Source organism: Ursus arctos, unplaced genomic scaffold (genome assembly GCF_023065955.2).
Source record: "Ursus arctos isolate Adak ecotype North America unplaced genomic scaffold, UrsArc2.0 scaffold_34, whole genome shotgun sequence".
Lineage (NCBI taxonomy): Eukaryota > Metazoa > Chordata > Mammalia > Carnivora > Ursidae > Ursus > Ursus arctos.
In genome coordinates, this window is record NW_026623030.1 from 7247242 (window position 1) to 7263743 (window position 16502).

At 48.9% G+C, this 16502-nt stretch overlaps 1 pseudogene; it reads right to left on the minus strand.

Annotated features, from left to right (window-relative positions):
• LOC125281894 (60S ribosomal protein L7a-like) overlaps positions 1-16272 on the minus strand; it is a 36822-nt pseudogene extending 20550 nt beyond the window's left edge.
• Between the last annotated feature and the right edge of the window lie 230 nt (positions 16273-16502).

Consider the following 16502-nt stretch of genomic DNA (forward strand, 5'->3'; position numbering starts at 1 on the left):
GTGGGGTTTAGGGAGGCAGCAGAAGTTAAGCACTCTCGGTCAGTTTCGAAATATAGATAAGAATGAACAAGTATCAAATTCTCTGTGTACCTTGGGATCATAAAAGACATAGAATGCTTTGATATTAAATGAAGCCTTCCTGTGGCTCTATTTTTTAAAAAAAGACTTTCTCGTCTGGCGATATCGGTCGGATCCGGCCTGCTCTTTTTGGACACCAAAACTCATGATGTGGAGAACTCAGTCAAGGATAGCTCTTGTCTTGACACCAAAATCATGGCTACAGGGACAGTTTGGTTCATCCAGAAATAGTACAATAATTTGTGTGTAAATGATATTCAGATTTATGAAACAGTGATCTCAGGCCCTCCTAAAGCTATATATTCTTTGGATTAACACAGATGCAGTGTCTTCAATAAACATCTGTTGACTGCTCTGTGTGAGGTCTTGAATTAGGTGCCAGTGGTGGTGGGGAAGTAGGGAAGGGAGAAATACTTTTCTACTGTGAAGATAGTCCTTAATAGTCCTTCTTTGTGTAAGGATGATTAAGTCTGAGATCTTGCTTCATCTCACCAAGAAACTAGAAGAAAATCACTGAAGCCTTGTCTTCTCATGGCAAAGATGGAAACCAATGTTCATTTATACCTCTGTTCTCTGTCTTCCTCTTGGGAGGGGTCTCTGCTTCTATTGAAGGCTGTCCCTCTGCATCTGCTGGGGGATCATCCCTTCTCACTACCTCTAGCATTTGTTTTCCCCAATTACCACTTCTCTTTCCTGCACCACACATTTCTTACTTTCTAGTCAATCATTCCCAGTAGGAATTAGTGTCCCATTCATTCTTTGACCCCACTCTTTTAGGCACCTGTGCCCACGGTCCCCTGAAACCAGCTCTGGTCAAAGTCAGCAGGGACCTGCTTGCTGCCATAGCCATCCGGCACTTCTGTGTCGACATCGAGCTCAGCTACTTTTGATACAGCTCTTGGAAAATTGGTCTCTCTCATCTTTTGTGACCACTCTCTCTTGATTGTTCTTCTCTGGCTGCTCCATTTCACTCTCCTTTGTTATCCCCACTTCTTTTACTTAGTTTCTAAGTGGTGTGAGTGCTCAGACTCAGCCCTTTCTCTCTTCCGAGGTCATGGTTAAAATCCGGCCCATGGTTTGAACCCTTCCTCCGTGTTGGTGACCCCAGTTTTCTACCTCTTCCCGAGTTCCAGATTCCAATACTTATAAACTAATTGAAAATTCGTTTGCATGTCTAATGGCCATCTCATTTTAACATGTGCAAAATGGAACTCATCCTCTTTCCACCACATGGATTCCTTTTTTTGTCTTCCCCAGCTCAGATAAGGGGACCACAGACCATCCATTGCTCAAGGCAGAAACTTAGGAGGCCTCCCCTGTTCCTCAACTTCATGCTCACATAAGTCTGTGATCAAGTCCTGTCACTTCTACCTTCATATGTACCTCAAATATTCTGTCTCCACTGACTGCCCCCGGGGTCAAATGATTGCCTTCTTTTAGTTGGTTTTCTGCAGGAGCCTAATCTAGGTGATTTCCTGGCTTCCACCACAAAGTGGCTGCAGCAAACTTTTAACAACATAAATCCAGTTAGGTCATTCTGTTTCTTAAAAGCCTTCAGGGATTTACCTTTGCATTGGGAATAAGTCCCACCTCCTTGCTCTGACTTACGTGCTCTGAACGACCTGTTTTTTTATAATCAATTTCTTAATAATATTTATTTTGTTATATTAGTCACCATACAGTACATCTCTAGTTCTTGATGCAATGTTCCATGATTCATTACTTGCATATAATACCCAGTGCACCATGCAATATGTGCCCTCCTTAAATACCGATAGGCCAGTGATGGGTATTATGCATGATCTGGTTTCTACCTACTTCTCTGAGTCTTCTTCTATTACTTCCCCATAACATGGACCACTGTCTCTGGCTTTCTGTTACTCAAACACCAAGTTCATTCCTGCCCCAGGGCCTTTGCAACTGCCCTTTCCTCTGCCTAGATAGCATTCCCAGGCAGCTAGAAACTAACATGACTGAATGGCTAAGAATAAGGAACAGGAATTGAATGGAGGCTCTGTGGGAGAAGGAAGCCAATTTTTCAAATTCCCTGTATCCCCTGTGTCTAGCTCAGTGAATGAATGAGCTAAAGTTGTTTTAAACACAGTGTCCAAAAGAAAGAAGAGATGGGGCAAAGCACTGAGAAGCATTTGGAAAGAAAGTGGGGTGCCCTTGCTCCCACCCCATCTCACTTCCCATCCCCAGGGTAGATTCTCCATGTGTGGGGAAGGAGACACAGAAGAGTAAGGAGCAGTGTCCTGCTTCCTGGCTGCAACTCTGGGACTTCAGCAAAACCCAGAGGGAGATAATTATGAGGTCATGCTGCAGTTTGAAAACAGGGCCACAGACAGCCTTGTATGTCAGGAAAGTTGCAGAGTCAGCAGACCTGAGGGACGAGGAAGCCATGCATGAGAAAAGTCTCTGAGGGGACTTGGGAGTAGATAGTCACCACCCCTGAAGTCACAGCATCACATTTGTTCCCAGTAACATGGACAAAACCCCAAGAGTGGGGGTTGGGGATTGGAAGGTGGCATAAGGCTGGCTTTCCTGGGTTATGAGAGCACTGTGCTACCTCTTTCCAGCCCCCATTCAGTGACATCATGTTAGGAGTTTGAGATTGGTTATGGTGGGAGTATTTATACCATGGAAAATAGCAAATGCTGGAAATCAGGACTTTTTCTTTCCCAGGAACATCCTGGTTTACCAGTATACCACGGGGAACAAACCAGTAATTGACTCAGGAATTCACTCAATCTGGGTGAAATGAGGTCTCCAAATAGAAATTTGGTTGGATTATAGGAAAATTCCTATTATTCTCTGCATGTATGAGATAGCAATTTATTTTTCATTTTTTCATGCTGAGAATTGTCTTAGGTGGGGTCCCCAGGAGCAGACCCTGAGGGAGAGATTTGGATGCAAGTGATTTGTTAAGGCAGTTCTCCTATGAGAAGCGAGTTAGAGAGTAGGGGAAGTAAGGCAGGAAGGAGCCAAGCCAGGTGGGATTTTAGGTGACGTTCCGGCTTTGGCCTGATCCCAAGGGAAGCCCTGGAGCCTACGCTATACTTGAGTTTTGATCCTGCCTCGAGGCATGGGGGGCTCTCCTGCACCTTGGTGATCAGCCACTGACCACAGGCTGCTCAAGGGACCACAAACTCCCAGTTACTTCCAGCAATCAGCACATCTAGTTGAAGCCATTCCAGTACCCCAAAGTCATCTTCTGAAGAAGGTCGCAGAAGTAGAAGCTGGGGACAGGTTTGTGTCCTGAGGACACATAGCAGTGAGCACCTCCTCCAGGTAGCAGCCAGAAGATGCGACTGATTTATTCATACTCCTTGGTTCTTGGCCCATTATCATCACCAGTCTGTGCAAGGTCCCTATCTCATTTTATTTTTCCTGCTTTATTCCCAATCCCCACTTAATGTGACCCCATAGGTACCCACATTCATGTGTTGAGTGAAGATTGATACCAATTACAACACATGGACATATAGGCATGTTTGAAGATTACAGGTTTACCCAAAGCACCTGTGTGTGTATGCTGGGGGGTGGGGGAAGTTATAGTAGTTCAAGTAGGTTTTGGTTTTAGGAAGAGACCACGCAGGGCCAGAGAGGAGAAGGACCAAGGCAGAGACCTACTCCCTAGGGATATAGGAAATATGTTCTCCTTCAAAGGTTGGCCCGGGTGACTCCAGGAGGAGCCTGGGCAGTCTGCATCATGGTGGGTCTGCAGGGTATGGCATACTTTGGCAGAATTCTGGCAGCTGTCAAGAGCAGGGTACCCAGCTGATGTGGGTATGGGAGAGGAAAATTCATGGCAGTGCTCTCTGTGGAAGCCAGCATGGCTCTGATTCGTTAGAGTTGCTCTTCATAGTGGCGACACCCTTAGCTTACAGCAGCCAACTGTACGGAAGCAGGGTTGGAAAGTCACTGGGAAGGTTCCCAGTCCTGGGCCCCATAGAACTACTGCCTGAGTGACTACACAGTCCTAGGAATGAAATCAAACTCCCAGAAGGAAATCAGGAAGAACTGGGCCCCAGGAACCAAACAGATATCCAGCTCACTCTTAGCAGAGTGGTCCCAGGATGACTGTTGGCAAAGAACACTCAAGAGCGAGAGGGGGAGCCGCATGTGGGAGCTTAATTCTATTCCTTAAAAGATAGTTTATCGTGTTAGCAAGAAAACTCAATTCAAAACCTGCTTAGTGGTAGCTCTGGTCTACCATCCACCTCTGATGGGTGGGCTTGGTTTCCTGTTTGCCTTGCTCATGGGCCATGGTGCCCCTTCCAGCTGGGGTGCTCAGACTGGCACATCCCTATTGCGTGACTCCTTCCCTCTCCAATGCCTAATTGTGTTGGATGGAGCCTTAAATTTGGATGAACCAATGACAAAGTCGAGAACTAGTATCAAGCAAGTTAGTCATTTTCTGTTTTGATATGTAAGGTGCTGAGTCAGGGCAGCCAAGAGGACCCGTAATTGGAGAAGTCAGCCTGCAGAGAGAAAAGAACATAACAGATGTTCAGGGAGGACCACAGGTAAGACAAGAGAATGTTGAGGGCTTCTCAGAGGTTGTTCCCAGGACGGTCGGAGGCCCAGCTGTGATTTTGGCTTGGGGTCTAGCAGACAGACCATCAGCAATGAAAGCCCTCATTCTTGCCTCTCCCATTTTCTCTATTTGGGGACTTCCTCCCCGTTCTTTCGAACAGCCTCCCTAGACCTTTCTACGTTGGGCCTGGTGCTCTACTTCTGTATTCCCAAAAAACAGTCTGTCTTTTCCACCAGACTCAGAACTCCTTAAAGGGGCCTAAATTCATCTTTTTAAGCCCAACTGTGTATTTTTGAGCTTGGCAATATGAAGAGCTCAAACAGAGTTTTAAAACAGAGTTCTCAGAATAAGTGGCCCCAGGGATGTGCCAGGGTGAGGACAAAACGTATCCATCATTTTTGACAATGAGCAGCTCACTGTCTTTGACTGAAGACAGTGTTGGCCACGTGGTAAGGGAAGCCAGAATGCAGTGATTAAAGAGTGGTCAGGAGGGCAAGGGAAGGGGGAACAAACTGAGCAAAACTTTCAAGAAATTTGGTTGTGTGGGGAAGAGAAGGTCATACCTGGGTGAGGGTGGAGGATAAATGGCACGGAGATGGGCCAGAGGTGAGCCTGGCTGGGGAGAACGTGGGCCTCCAGGGCAGAGCTCAGTTGCCCAGCAGCCCCAGTTCTGACTGTGCAAGATTTGAAGTGATAGATTTCTGGACACGGGGTCCAGATGTCACAACCTTGGCATTGAGGCAGAAGGGAATGGCAGACCCAGGACTGGACTTCAGACAAATCTTATGGGTGGTCAACCTAACCAAAACAACACTCCACAGTTTTTTTTAAGAAATAGTTTCTGTGTGATCCTGTGACTTTGACAAAGTATTTAAGTGTGTCTTCCAAAGGCTTGAGGCTCTGAGGGAGACCGTCACCAATGCTTAGCACTGTTGGGAATCTCTCAGAAAGGGAGTTAGCTCTGGGGGGAGAGAGAGCTGGCTAAGAAGCCAAGCAAAGCCGGTGGAGGAGGTGAGCAGCTGGTCCTGTGTGGGGGGCAGGGACCGGGAGGCAATTCCGTTAGTGGCAGTTGCTTGGAATCGGTTGATGGGCGGGGCAGCAGTTGGAACCCCAAAGGCAGTTGGAAGAGTTGGGTTCCACAGCAGTCTGTGCCTCATAGGTGCTGTGGGCCACCGGCCGGGCACGAAGTCAGAGGGACTGTCACCCACACAGCGGAGTGCTGACTTCCCGCTCTGCGCTTTACAGTCTTTGGGCCACAATTTGGGGTTGCAAGGGCCTGAGAAGGAGCAGAACTTGGTGGGGGGGGGGGCAGAGTGCTCCTGCCGCAGTCGCAGGCTTGGGAGGAAGTTTGTCCTAGTGGGGCAGCGAGCAGGGCAAGGGTGGGGCGAAGGCCTGGGAAGACAAGTTTCCCCTTTTCTTCCCCCTCTATGGTCAGGCTGGCCCTCTGTGCCTAGAGCACCACCGGCCAGTGGAGCGAATGGGCAGACAAGCCAGTTCTAGAGAGATCCTTGGCTCGGGCAGCAGCATCTGTTGGGTGTGTTGGACTATAGCATTGGTCTCTATTCCCTAGGAGGCTGGCCGAAAGGGCAAAGAATGAAAGGGGTTGGGATTCAGACCCACTGTTCCCCAATTCCCACATCACTGTGTTCTTGGCATTTCTCAACGAGGGCATAGCTACTGCCTTCCTTGGTTGTTTTCCTGACTCCAATCTACTCTCCACAAAGCAATTTTAAAACTTAAAAAAAAAAAAAACCAACAAAATTTAAACTTAAAAAACAAGAAGCAGTCCTGGCATTCCTTAATATCAAATCTCTGGAATGCTCTCTTAGGCTTATGGGGCCCTGTCCCCAGCTGCGGTATGTTGCCCTGTGGTCTGGGGCTGTCATCCGCTGATGGAGCCACCCCCTTGCTCCTGCCTCAGACCTCACCGTCTGCTGCCTCATCCTGGAAACTTTCCTACCTTTGTCTGGGGTCCTCCCCTTTATCTGGGTACCGCAAAACCACCGCTTCCTTACAGGTTTTCCTCCCTGGCGGGCAGTGCCCACCTGGGAGGCTCTGTCCCTGTATCCTGTTCATTCACTCACAGGCCCTCTCACACAGGGCTGAACGGATGTGCTCAGCGTTGGTCTCGCCAGAGGCGGTGGCCGTCACGGCAGTTTCTCACCCAGCACCCAGCACCCAGCACCCAGCACGTAGAATGCAGGGTGGCTCTCTGATGAGTGAGCACATGGACTGTCTGGTTTCACTCCGCCAGGAGGAGGGGCTCCACTGCTGTGTTAGTCTGTCTTTACACATTTTGGTAGCTTTGATTTTTACAGTCTGAATCTGCAACCTCTCCCATCAGGCTTTCAAGGGTCTGGGTGTTTCTTCCCACTCTGGCCCAGGTGGGTGGCATCTTCCCCATCCTCTGAACAAGCTAGCTTTTCTGGATCATGTCTTCTGGCTGTGCCTTTTCCATATCGCACCCCCCCCCACTTCTCTTGACAAGCCTGTTGCTTCCAAAATTTTCTCTCTGATATTTTCTTCTCTGAATTATTTTCAGGATTCGTTTCGAGACCATTCACTTTTGTCAGTCCATCATGTATCATGTGTTGATAACTGTTTCTTTGTGTGCCTTGTCTGTCTCCCTCAAGTACTTTGTTTTTAAAAGGCAATGACTATAAATTTGTACTTTTCACAGTGCCTTGAAAGCACATATGTGCTTTGTACTAGAATGTAAGAGCATGTGGTTTCATGAAAGCAGTGATTTTTAACATCGTTTTGACCACTCTTGCATCTTTGGGGTCTTGAGTCATGCCTGGGGCACTAATAAATATTAGTTGAGTTAAAGTGTGGTGGGGAGAATATCCTTATTCCATAAAATGTTCATATTTTGTAATAATAAAAAATCAACATGGAAGTAACACTCCATACTTGAGTTATTTTGAATGTTATTTCAATGTGTTGGCTAATTTCTGCTGTGTTGAATCCAACCAAATAATCTCACAGGGTTAATTTGCCACTTCCCATCAAAGAGGGCAATGAAAAAGTTAGCATTTTGATTATAGAAATTTGCTTTACGGTCTAACATTTTAGGGACACAACGCTTGTGCTGGATAGTATATAGTGAACAGAATTTGGAAGAGCGAGAGGGAGTGGGATCCATGAGGAAGGAAGTGCTCTGGTGTGTAAGTCAGGACACATGTCCCAGACTGAATTTCATGATTGACCAGCTGTATGACTTTGGACCAAGAACTTAACTTCTCTGGGTGTGCCTGGGTGGTGCAGCCGTTAAGCGTCTGCCTTCGGCTCAGGGCGTGATCCCGGCGTTCTGGGATCGAGCCCCACATCAGGCTCCTCCGCAGGGAGCCTGCTTCTTCCTCTCCCACTCCCCCTGCTTGTGTTCCCTCTCTTGGTGGCTGGCTCTCTCTCTGTCAAATAAGATCTTAAAAAAAAAAAAAACTTCTCTGGCACTCGCTTGTCTCATAAAGATGAGGGGGTTACATTAGGTTCTGTCTCATTTTAATACGGGGGGATTTATTTCTGGATCATATAAGCTGCTTCTGAAGGTCACCCTGATGCAGTAGAAAAAGTTCTGGACAGGGATCCAAGACCCCTGAGGCCCTGGGGTGACAATATGACATACCAGGACCTTAAGTAAGAGTAACCTCAGGTACTTAGAGGTACATCATGCAGATAAGACATGAAGTTAGCCCTTGCTCACCTTAAAATTGAGTTTCTGTGCCTATAAAGTCAATGAGCAGGGAACTTCGGCCTTGAGATCTAAATAGGGGGTAGCAAAAATGTGGCCTCCAAAGATTTCAAGGAGATAATCCATGTACAGAAAGGCATAGGGTTAATTTAAACAATCTACAAAAGAAGGGCAGCAGAAAATATGAAGAATATGGTATTTTACATTTAATTCTTTATGCTGTGACAGGCTACATCCCATTTTCACCATTAAGCATATGGTATTGGAGTAGTTACTTGCCCAGTTCACTCAGACACGATACCCTGGACCTCACTTTCTGTAGAATTAAGGGAGTTGGAATTAAGGGAGTCCTTGGGCTCCCTTTCAACTCTACTGATCTATGATTTAATTTTGCATCCCTGAAATCATAGGTAGCAGATACATTTTGACCCGATCCTCCCCTCTGTGGTGTGGGGACTTGATACTCTCTGTTGGTGGGTCTGCAGAGCATGAAAGGCCACGACCACTACAAAGCTACGGGTTGCATGAACGCTGCTGGGTAGAGGAGCTCTGTCACCTCTCAGCTTGGGGCTTCCTTTATCAGTGACAGTTCAGAGAGAGATCTTTGTACATCCAGTGTACCTGTCTTGTTACCGGGAGGACACACTGGCAGATGTGATGCCCAAGAGGTTCCCAAGCTTGCTCGGCCCACAAATTCCCCTTTCACTCCCCCTGAAAGTGTCCTCATATAATATCTGTCATTTCCACTGAAGGACTGACTCCAGGTTCTGCCCCTGTTCCTTCCCTCCTCTGATGAGATTAAAGAATGCCACAACAGTGTGAGCTTTTTCTTTTTCTTTGCACAGCCAAGATTGAGGCATGATTTTCGTAACCATGCTCACCTAAATTACTATTAGCAATTCTATTAATAGTAGCGATTAAGGCCATTTATAATAACCATAACATGGGGGTGAGGGGGTGGGGGTCGCTCATCCACTCCAGGGCTGGAGTGAGGGGGGAGGGCTCAGCTGCTTCCAAAGGCACAAGGATTATAATTGGGAAAAGGGCGGGTTCCCAAATAGGGATTGGGCAAAGTGGTTACGTCCTTAGTTATGGAATGAGTGAAGCTGTTGCCTCTTCCCAAGCCCCCCGCCCTTCTGAGGAATGGGGGATGCTCTTGGAGAGGCTACATTGCTGTAGGTTGTAGCTGCTCTGATGTTTACTGAGGCAGCGGTGCTCGGTGCTCGAGGTTTCAGGCAGGGATGCTTAACATCCCGTGGGCCCTTATGGATTTTCCCATGAGTTCCTCCAGGGGCTGGCTTTGTTTTCGCAGCTCCCAAAGTGTTTTCCAAGATGCAAAAAACCATGTGACAGAACACTGTTTGCAACTGGGGTCACTGTATTTTCTTGTGAATGTTCAAAAACAGATTTGGTGCCATTTTGTGTCCCAAAGACTGCCCAGTGAAGTCAGAGACCCAGGGTTTAAATCTCTGGCTTTTGACCCCCTCACTCATTGCCGGGGTCTCCCCGAAGTGAGTATACCACTTCTAAAGAGAGACGTGTATTCCAGAAACCTCAGTCAACTTCTTCACTTTGAGTGACTATTTTAAAAAGTTGTTTTCTAGAAGCAAAAAATTAACAGTTCATCTTGGTAAGGAACTCTAAAGGATCCCACAGCACCAGTCTGACACGAGGTGGGCTGGTGGTTGGATAAGTCAGAGGTTGTGACTCTGTGAGCTTCCCTGGGATGGGGGCAGTTCTGGGACACAGACTCCTGGGGCCTGTGCTAGTAAGAGCAGAGTCAATATTCCTTGAACTGAACTGAAAAGGACAGTTTTAAAAAATCTTATCTTTCATCCTTCATCTTACAATTATATTAGAGGAGTTTTGTGGTCAAAGTACCTATATTTTGGGAGCTGTAATTTAGAAATAAAGCATATCTACCCTTTTGCCCACCTTGCTCCCCATCCTTCTAAAACACAAAGGGAGAAATTCTTAACTTTCTAAGGGAAACATTACTTAAAACATTAGTCTGAATGATAATCAGATCCATAGCCAATCTCAGGAAAATCCTTTAATGTTTCCTAACAGAGAGACAGAATATATCCCTGTTTCAAGTGCATATTTCTGTGCAAATGAACTCCCGTAATGCCTGCTGTAGGAAAGTCACTCTCCCCCTTGGGGTGGAGAAGTGTGTAAGCTGGTACCTCGTTCGTCCACCCCGACCAGCAGAGATGATTTGGTTGGTTCACACAGTATTTCCAAGAAAGTTTGAATTGGTTAAAGACATTTCAACATTGGGGCATTCCACACAAAAACTGGTGTTTCCAGCTTCCCTAGAAAAATCCAGAAGACGGGGCAGCCTTGGGCACGTACGTGCACAGGGCAGAAAGGGGCCTTTGCGGGGTGATGGATGCCATGGGGCGCTGCCGATGGGGGTAGGTTGGACTCCTCCACGCCTCCCAGCTGGCCCTGCAGTTACTTGAACCTGTGACTCTTGCGGCTAGGGTCTTCACAGGAAGAAGGGAGGGGCGGTAAACCCAGGGCAAGTCATTAAAGGTTTTCAATGAACTTTTTGGTGGAGAGTTGAAGCAAGAAGCAATAATGAACTATGACAGGGCAGGAAACCTAAACTTTGTACCCTTGGCTTTTCTTTGTTGAGTTTCCACATTTACTCGTGTTATTAAAGTCCTTTAGGAGATCTCAGCCTTTGCAGATAGGCTGAGGGTGAAAAAAAAAAAAAAAGTGTGTCCTGAGCCGGAGAGAAGGAAAGCTGTCTTTCATTGTGGACATCCAGGCCTGGCATGCTTGGCTCAGGGAGGAGCCAAGAGCCAGAGAGGCAGTGCCACGCACGGCCTCCTTGCTGCCTGCCGCCCGGAGACGGGAGGCTGCTCTTCACTTATTTTTTAGGGTCAGTTTTGCTTTATTCTCATTTGTCAGAGAGAAAAGCTGGTTGGTGGAGACGGGGTCAGAGAGGAGGATAAAAGAAAACCCTACGGAGGAAAGGAAAGCTCATATGCGCAGAGACAAAAAGTTCCCTTTTTCTTATTCTTAGGAAGATTTTGAGTGTTTTCTCTGGGCGGGGGGGTGATGCTGGATTGGAAGCACCAAGAGGGTTATTCATAACTTTTTAGGAGAGACGGGATTCACAATATGGCTTGGGAATTCACTTCTCACTTATTCGGGGCGTAACAGTTCAATTTTGCTCTTCAGGATGAAGCTTGAAATAATTTTATAGGTCGTGATTTGGCTGAGGCCCACGTGGGCATTTAGTGGGTGCTCCTGTATCCTCCCTCAGCGCTTGCGTCAGTTAATGGGTTACTAGTGCCCATCCCAGGCACACGCCACCCGTGTGCTGGCTCGGTCCTCTCACTCAGGCACAGTTCCCGTCAGGGAAGCCCAAGGCCTCACCCTCTGTCACCTCCACCCTGCACCCACCCTCAGGTCAGACCTGGTATGTTCTTGCTTCTGAAGAACAAACATCTATTGAGCTCTGCAAGGACAAACAATCTGGCCCTTCCTGAGGTTCTGAGGAGGTAGGAAGGGACTCCACCCTTTTCTCTGTCTTGCACTTTCTTGAATCCCTGTCACACCTCTTTCTTCTAGGTCTTCTTCTCTCCGAATGTTTTCTCCAAAGTCCCTTCAAGCCTACTCCCTTTTCTTTCCTGTCTGACTTCGGAAAATCCCCTTAGCTTGCCTTCTTGTCAGGAGAAACAATAGAAAAATTTAGTAAACCCGACTGCCTGTTCTCTTCAGCAGACCCCTTGGGTTTGGAATTGGAAGGGCTTAGTTCCTCCTAGTGAGGAGAAGCAACAGTTAGTTATTACTTGTTAAGTGATTATCTGACTGCTAGCTTTCGAGTGTCCTCCTCTAGGCATGGACCCCAATGGGGAGACTTGTTTTTTGAGCAAAAATAAAGCCCAAACCCCGTATTTCTGTGTATAACCAGAAGTAAAAATAGAATAATAATAAAAAAGTAAAGCCTTATTTTTAACGTAAGACCACAACTGCCTTGTGTGGAGGGGACCCTGGTGCGTCTTGCATGGACGGTGGGGTTTGCGCGTGCGGCCCTGGGCTGAGGGAATGGGAAGGCTGGAAAGCTCTGCTTTAGGGGTGGGAAGGGGAGACTCTGGAGCCCATCAGGCTGGATACCGAGGGGATGGGAAGGGACCTAGAACAAAGGTCATACCTATTGTGGACTCTCAGATTTCCTGTCAGGATTGGGACAGACACTCGTATTCCATGTTCGCAGCTGAATAATTTGTAGAATCCATATTGCTCACCAATGCTTTTGTGCAAGTTGGTTCTTTTGGGGAAACTTGGAGAAAATGTGAAGTTTCATGACTTGTGTTGGTGGGGTGTGGGAGGCGTGGGGCCGACCCTGGAGTGTGGGGACCACAGGGGACGGAGAGCTTGAGCACCCATGAAGTAGGGACTTGTCTGGGGTCTCCACAGTGGTTAGGAGGCTTAGGTTTCCCATGGCTGCTTTGAGGGGGTGGCAGGAGTTGGGGTGGGGTTCCAGGTCCTTCTGTGGGGTCCAGGCCTTAGGGCTCTGCAGACATAAGAAATCACCTTAGTGCTTCTCACAGTTGCTCTAGATTTTCAGGGTGTGAAAGAATAAGGATGTCTGGGCTGTTGTCAGGGAGGCAGTTGGGGAAGGGGGTTGAAGGGAGTCCAGTGTCCACGCCGCCACCAACGTCTTGGTGTCTGAAACACTTTGGCAACCCTAGCATTTTCTAGAGGCTTCTTTTCCCCCTAGCTTAAAAGTTTCATTTAGTTTCAGTCTCACCAACTGCAATTCTGCCTGCCTTTCCCTTTTCGGAGGGTGGTTAAAATGTGTTTTAGCTGCCCAGCAGGCCCGGGCCCGGTTCTGCCCCCCCCCCGCGGGGGCCCTGCTGCCTGGGCCTCGTCCAGTGCCTGCAAACCAGAAGTAAGGACGGGGTTTCTCTACCCCACAGGGTTGCTGTGAACAGCAAAGGAGACAGTAAGCACAAGGTGCTGCTTTAAAAAGAGTCCCAAGGGGCTATGCAAAGGGCACCAGCTGTGTCTGGGACCCAGGTGAAGAGAGTAGTGTGACACTGAGGTGGTTTAGGGCGCGATGCACTTCCTACTTTGTGAGTCTCGAGCTCAGAGCTCCTAGACGGTACTCTGGCTCACGGCGACGCCTCCCGCCTCGCGGAGAGCCCCGCTGATTCCACCCTGTCGCAGTCGGCCCTCTCCCGTCGGGGCTGGCCAGAAGCATATGTGAACACTCACACCTCACCCCTTACACCCAGGCGGATAGCATTTCGGTGGAAACCTGGCGGTGAACTCCAGGTAGTGCATTCACCTCTCCGGTTCTCCCCCACCCCCGCCCCCACCCTGAACAGGGCCCCAGAGCTGAGTGCCTTTGCACTTGCCCTCCTCACCTTTTGGAAGGCTGTTCCTCTTCTTCCCAAAGGAGCAATCTCTCCCGTGTGCTACCACCTCTAACAAAAAGTGAAAATAATTATTCTGCCTGTATATTTAGCTCCTGTATGCAAAATTGACTCGGGATCATAAAAAGCTGCCTTTCTCTGCCGAGGCCTGTAATAAACACGTGTTGTACATTTCAGAAATCAGACGGGCCTGCGCTTTACTTCTGACACTTTTGGCTCTGCTCCCTTGGGCAGGAATCTCGGCCCCCTCACCAGTTTCTTTCACCTCCACGCAGTCCCTCCCCTGGACGTGGCATGAGTCTTTGTGGCAGTATATATGCCGATTCCTATTCAGTCAGCTTTGTGCCTGGAAGGTCAGAGGACGCCCTTCCCCTACACCAAATCCCAATTCCCCACCTGGGCTTAAGGGCTCTGCGTGGTCTGCTTTGTGCCTGACTTTTTGAGCTCAATTCGGACTCTTCTTCTCCTGGGTTACCTGCTCCTTTGGCCTTCGTCCTGTATGTGGGGCATGTCAACCTGTGCCTCCTTGTCCCTCTGCTTGGGAAGGCTCTTCCTTTGGACCATTTCCCTTGTGGTTACGAGATGCATCAACTCACACATCACACCTCAGAGAAGAGATGGTATCCAGCCCCCCGCCCCCCAGTCTTTGAGAGTGGTGCAGACACTGTCCACCACACCACCCTTCATGAGCTCCGCTTTGACTCCTCTTACTTACTTGTCTGCTTTTTGCCCTGTCTCCCCCATTGGGTGGGAAGCTCAGTGAGGTCTAGTTTAGTTCACGCCAGTGGTGCCTGGCACATGGCCACTCAGTAAACTCTAGTGGACAAATGTCTTGTTTCTCCAACTAGATTGTAAGCTCTTGAGCAGTGGGACAGCTTGTCCTTCCTTTGACTCCTTCTCCATAGTGCCTGGCACATAGGAAGTGCCCGGTGAGCGCTGCTTCATAGCTTGTTGAATGTGGTTGACTGTCATTTAGGGGACAGCGACTGAAGAGGAAGGCATCTAGAGTCACAAGTTTCCAAGTGCCGCTGTAAATGTGCTCTCACATGCTATGTAAACATGGGGAGCCCGTGACATGGGACAAGCTTTGATCTGGATTCTAGTTCCACTGCTACCACTAACCAGCGGGCATCCTTGGGCAAGTTTTTTTTACGTATTCTTCAAGGGAGCAAGTCCCCTAGACCCCCTCAGCTCTCACCCCTGTGAGTATGGGAGTAAAGTGAGGGGCCACCTAAGTCTTCCTCTCAGCTCTAAATTCTGACCGCCATCCTTTGAGGCCAGGACCATCCCCAGCATCAGGTGGTTTCCGCTTGGTTTTTTGAACATTTACTAATATCCATAGCTTAATCCTATGCAATAAGAGGCGTTGTTCTTTCCAGGACAGAGAACAGGTGCAAAGGTCAGCGGCATAGAGATGTCACTGAGAAGTTGGGTCCGAGGTGTAGGCAAGAGGAGGGCCCCGTAGCTGGAGAACGGAGGTGGAAGGCTGGGTCCTGCCCTGCGGTTTCTTGCGGGTTGCTCCCGTGAATGCTTGAAACGCGAAATGCGCGTGGTTCATTTGTGAGAACTGGCCTTGAAAAGCAATCTGGTGACGGAGGTGAGGAGGGCAATGAGTGGGCAAAAGTTGAATTTTGCAATCAAGTTAAATTCCAGGCCTCGTCGTGTACAGCTTCAACACACCCTCCACAGAGGGAAAGGAAAAGCTGATTCGCGAAATTGTTCCAGTGAGCGCTTGGGCTGATGCCCGCCGCCCCCCGCCTCCCCTCGCTGCGCACGAATTGTGGGGGCTTTCTAGATGGCTTTAGGACATATCCCTTGTGAATGGCAAATGTGTATATGAATAAAAAATGAGTCGGGCACATGCCCAAAGCTCGTGGGGGGACGGCGGTGCCTGTGCACCTTCCTCAGCTGCTCGCACTGGCGCCTCTGCTGGGTCCCACCTACACATTTCTCTTCCCTGGGCTCCGGGGCTAATCTGAGCCGGGGCCCCGCCGGGGACCGTGGTCGCAGGCCACAGTGGGGGGCTCTGAAAGGGTTCTTGTGAGCCTTCTATCCAGGGTGCTGGGTGCCCCGTGTGTCCACCGAAGGCACCGAGGCGCGCATTGCCCCCCCCCCCTTTCTTTTTCCCTGTCAAGTCACTGCAGCTCTTTTGAGTGCTGTGCGCCTCGCCTTCCCCACGGAGCACCCCAGGCCCCCGCACTGGCACTGGAGCTTGTGTGCCGAGGGTCCCGACCCCCGGCCTAACTTCTTGGTCCCCTTGGCAGGAATGTGCTGGCCCTTCTTCCGGCTGTGGTCAGAGTCCGGTCACGCCTAGATGGTTTCTGTGAATCCTGGGCGGCCGCCTACACCGCCTCCCAAAGCCGGGTTCCTCCCCCGACCGCTGCAGCGGACGACTTCCACGTTCACAAGCCCCGAGTGGCCAGAACGGCTGCGCCTCTTTTTGTAGACTTACCGGGGGGATGCGTGTGCTCGCCTGGGCCGGCAGCTTTGGTCGCTGCCAGGGCGCCATCAGGACTGGCTTCCTTTCCCTTCCTCGACACGTTCAAGGTGCTGAAGCCACGTGGCATTTTTGCTGGCGTCCACACTGTGCTTAGTGAAGCGTCCCTGAGAAGGGAAGTTACCTCCCGTTTGAAAACCATCCCAAACTATAGCTTGAGAGTATGGGAGGTTGATATGAACTTTATCTAAGAATGTTCGGAGCTTTTAAACAAATTAACTTAAAAATAAAATTGACTTTCTTTAGAATTGTTAAGTTGAGAAAAAAGTTTAAGCGTGTTACTACGTGTCAGCCAATGAG